The sequence below is a fragment of the Mercurialis annua genome (genome assembly GCF_937616625.2).
Source record: "Mercurialis annua linkage group LG4 unlocalized genomic scaffold, ddMerAnnu1.2 SUPER_6_unloc_6, whole genome shotgun sequence".
In the NCBI taxonomy this organism is placed as follows: domain Eukaryota; kingdom Viridiplantae; phylum Streptophyta; class Magnoliopsida; order Malpighiales; family Euphorbiaceae; genus Mercurialis; species Mercurialis annua.
Window position 1 is genome coordinate 12,501 of NW_026605989.1, and position 5,000 is coordinate 17,500.

Below are 5,000 nucleotides of genomic sequence, written 5' to 3' on the forward strand. Positions count from 1 at the left end.
TTGGACTTGTGATGGCCGCTAGCTCCGCTTTTCTACTAAGTGCGTCGGCCACAAGATTCGCCTTGCCCGGTTTGTACTCCATCACAAAGTCGAACTCCGCTAAGAAAGCTTGCCACCTTATTTGCTTCGGCGACAACTTCTTTTGCTTGAGGAAGTAGCTTGTTGCAACGTTGTCCGTCTTCACCACGAACTTCGAACCCAACAAGTAATGTCTCCAAGTACGCAAGCAATGTACCACCGCGGTCATCTCCTTCTCTTGGACCGTGTAGCGGCGCTCCGCATCATTCAACTTGCGACTCTCGTAAGCAACCGGATGCCCTTCTTGCATCAATACACCACCAAGTGCAAAGTCGGATGCGTCGGTGTGTATTTCGAATGGCTTCGTGTGATTTGGAAGGACTAACACCGGTTCTTCCATCACCGCTCTCTTTAGCGTCTCGAATGCGCCTTGGCACTTCTCGTCCCAACTCCATGCCTTGTTCTTCTTTAAAAGATCGGTAAGCGGTGAAGCGATTGCGGAGTAACCCTTTATGAACTTTCGGTAGTAGTTGACGAGGCCAAGGAAAGAACGCAACTCCGGAACCTTCCTTGGTGGCTTCCACTCATCGATTGCTTGCACCTTGGACTTGTCCATTCTTAGCTTTCCTCCACCAACAATGTGCCCCAAGAACATGACCTCCTTTTGCGCGAAGTCGCACTTCTCCTTCTTCACGTACAACTCGTTTTCCCTTAGCACTTGGAAAACTTGTCGTAAGTGGTCAACATGCTCCTCCAACGTGTTGCTATAGACAACAATATCGTCCAAGTATACGACGACAAACTTGTCCAAGAACGGTTGGAATACTCGATTCATGAGGGTGCAAAATGTGGCGGGAGCGTTTGTTAGTCCAAAAGGCATAACCAAAAACTCGTAGGAGCCATACCTCGTAACGCATGTGGTCTTCGGCGCATCTCCGTCCGCAATCCTTACTTGCCAATACCCCGATCTCAAATCAAGCTTGGAAAACCACCTCGCATCTCCAAGTTGATCAAATAAATCGGCAATCAATGGGATGGGGTATTTGTTCTTCACCGTGATCTTGTTAAGTGCACGGTAGTCTATGCACATTCGAAGCGACCCATCGTGCTTCTTTTGGAAAAGCACGGGCGCACCATATGGAGCCTTCGAAGGTTGGATATATCCCGCATCCAACAACTCCTTAAGTTGCCTCCGCAACTCTTCTAACTCGGGGGGCGCCATGCGGTAAGGCACTGTCGCAGGCGGGGTGGCACCTTGCACCAATTCGATCTTATGGTCCACCTCTCTCTTTGGCGGGAGTTTCTTCGGCAACTCCGGGGGCATCACGTCCTTGAACTCCTCGAGGACACGCAAGACTTTCATGGGTTGCTCCTTCGCTAGCGGTTCCGCTCTTTCTTCCTTAAGCGTAGCTAGGAAAGTCGGTTGGGCCTTCTTCACTCCCTTGGAGAGTTGCATGGCCGAGAGTTGCTTCGCCTTAAGGCTCGTTTCTCTCGCTAGAGGAACCATGCACGTATTTCCTTCCTCCAAAATACACATGGTGTTGGCGAAAGGAATCGGCACGGCTTTGACGTGATCCATGAACTCGATGCCAAGCACAATAGGATAATCGTCCATAGGAACAACTGAAAAATCAATAAGGCCCGACCACTCACCTAGGCAAACTTTCACGCCTCGAGCAACTCCATATATCGATTTTGGCTCCGAGTTGACCGCCTTAAGCCATCCTCCCTCTCCGCTATAGGTGATGCCCAATTTCTTCGCTTCTTCTACTTGAAGAAAGTTGTTCGACGCCCCGGTATCCACCAACGCTTTCACAAGTTGTCCACCGATTTTGGCCTCCACGAACAAACGACCCTTCTTCTCGGTCTTGGGCACTTCCACTTTAGCCTTGATGGCGTTAAGGATTTGCAATGACCCCATCTTGGTCTCCTCTCGTTGCCGCTCCTCGTCTTCTTCCACTAAGGCCGAGAGCTTCGCTTTCTTCGGGCAGTCTCTTGCTTTGTGTGGTCCATCGCAAAAGAAGCATTTCATCGGCCTATCTCCGCCCTTGTACTCTTTGGAGCTATTCCCTCTCTCGAACTTGTTAGACTTATGATAGCTCGGCTTTCCTTGGGTATCTCCCCCACTCTTTCCATTGCCTCCCTTGTCTTTGTTAGACTTGGGTTTTTCCGGCCTTTTGAACTCGATAAGCGACTCGGCAATAGAAATAGCGGTAGCGAGATCTTGGACTCCATGTCGTTGAAGCTCCATCTTGACCCAATTTTGTAGACCATCCTTAAAGGCAAACAAGGCTTCCTTGTCGGGATAGTCGGGGATCTCCAAAAGTACCTCCGAAAATTCTTTCACATAGTCGCGAATGCTTCCCTTTTGTTGGAGACGCCTTAGCTTTGCTCTCGCCTCCTCCTCGGCATTCTCTGGATAGAATTGCCTCTTAAGCTCCCTCTTGAACTCGTCCCATGTGTTGATGGTACAAGTTCCCTTCTCGATATCGCTATATCTCCGTCTCCACCATACCATCGCGGTATCTTCAAGGTAGAGTGTAGCGCTATCGATCTTCTTGGTGTCTTCTCCAACACCGAGAGCCTTGAAGTATTGCTCCAAGCTCCATATAAAGTTGTCCACCTCCTTCGCATTCCTCGTGCCCTTATACGCCTTGGGCCTTGGAATGTCCATCCTCGATGGAGTGGAAACTATGGCCGGTAAGGCAACGCTTTCCCCTTGAGCGACTGCCTTCTTGCATATCTTGAGCTCGTCCTTCGTCTCTTTCAACTCGTTGACGACCCTCTCGAGCTCCTCCTTCAACGAAACAATCTCGGCTTGGAGGTTTCCTTCCAAAGTCTTGATTTGGCCTAGACATTTCTCCACGGCTTGGTTCACGGCACCTTGCATCGCTTCTCCAAGCTCTTCTCTTCCCTTCTCGAGCTCCTCGATGCGTTGGTCCGCCTCCTCGAACCTATCTTGCCCATCGGCAACCGCAAGTTCTACCTTTGCGAGCCTCGAATTCATGTCCGCTATAACATCCCTCGACTTGGACCTCCCCCTCTTCGATTGTGTCGCTGGATCCTCCGTGTGAATCATTTCACTTCCCGATTGTGCCATCTTCCAACGAGCAAAACTAAAGTGTTAGCTAAGCTCTGATACCAACTGTCACGGGCTTGGATTTTCTAACCAAAGATCCGTGCGGCACTAGTGAACTTTTCTCGAACAAGTTACTAGTCAGCCTCTCTCGAAGTGTTTAAAGACACTTAAGTGGAAGTAAAGATCGTAAGATGGCTAGAACGTATGAAAGCTTGTATTACTTTATGAAAGCTTGATTACACAACTCTTGGATACTTTACAAATGAGAGAGTGAGGTTATATATACTCCTCCACCTCCTCAATGAACGGCTAAGATCTACTTGATCTAATGGTCCATATTCTACATCTAGAATATTCTATACAATTCTATACAAAGATAGAACTAAGTATGCACATCTACACAAGTCTAGAGAGTTCTAGCAAACTCTTAGACTTAAGGAGGGAATTCTAAGGAATTCCATAAGAGACTTGGGGAATGCTTTCTAGATTATTCCGGAGAGTCTTGTGAAGAGACTTACGAAGAGAATTCAAGAGAATTCTAGAGAACTCCGGAATATAACCTCGTTTCGGTGCGAGGATTTTCACGGTCCGTAACATAATGCGCAGGGGGTGAGGGGATAATTTAGCGGCGAGGATAGCCGAAGATGGCACATCGGTCACTTTTGTTTGTAGCCGCTAAGATTACCTAAGCACGACGCGAAGTGTGCGTGAAAAGCGAGGCTAGATAAGAATAATATGCACGGGCAAAGGCCTCCATCAGTCTACGCCTCCTTAACGTGTCGCTCCGGCCAACTAAGCATGGTTCGGCTGCATTACGCAGAATGTGCGTGAAATTTGAGGCTAGATTAGCACGCGCCGCTCCATTTGCCTGAGCATGGTCACGCTTCGTTCAACATAATTGAAAGCAAAACATGCAATGCGAAGGGGAAGGTCGCCTCACCATCAAACGGGTATCCGCACAAGTCGTCCATCTAAGCCCACGGAAGAAATCACCGAGTCCCGCGGTTCAGTTCGTTTTCCGCAAACTGCTTCGTACGCAACAACTTCAATAGTTCAAGTGGACTGATCGGAGGCTCTCCATGAAGTTTGGTGGTTTTCGGACGCGTGTTGCACCGTTTACGACTTCTCGGCCGCGTGCCGGAACCGCAAGGCCCCGAGCGTCCTTTGACTCGGAAAAACTTTTCTCGCACGGTGCCGCTCCGGCACGTCGAGTGGACCACTGGGAGGCCCTCCGTGAAGTTTGGTGGTTTTCGGATGCGCATTTTATGTTTTATGAATTTTCGGCCCATTCCGCGTGGCGGAAACTGCGGCAAAAGTGCACAAAATGATAGTGTCCCGAGCAAAATAAAATTGGAAGCAAAATGTCCCGGACAATAATTTGCGAGTAGTTAGTATACATTGAAAGGGGATTTTGCAAAGAAGTTTGGTGATTTTTGGACATATATTTTGCCGGTTATGAATTTCCGAAGGTAAAACGATTAAAAAATTAAAAAAAATACCTCCGGGGCTCGAAAAATTTCGGTATTTGTTATTATGCGGGTTTGGATATATATAAACATATTTCCAAAATTTCAGATCAAAATTCCATGCCGATTTTTAAAAATGGGGGGGGGGGGGGGTTGCTGGGCACATGTGATATTTCCTCCTGGCAGTCCAAAAAAAGTCCTAAGAGCTCTTTAGGGGGGTGCACCATTCCTCACCCCCGCGGGCTTGCCGCAAGCCCTCGTCCGCGGTGCAAGCGGCTTGCGCGCGCGCGCTATGCGAAAAATGCTGGAAATTGCGGAAAAATCCCTGCCTGGCAAAATTACGGAAATGCCCCCGGATAATTACGGATATGCCCCGCCCGGAAAAACTGCGGCGAATCGCGGAAAATGCCCGGCCGGAAAATTGCGTCGAAATGCTC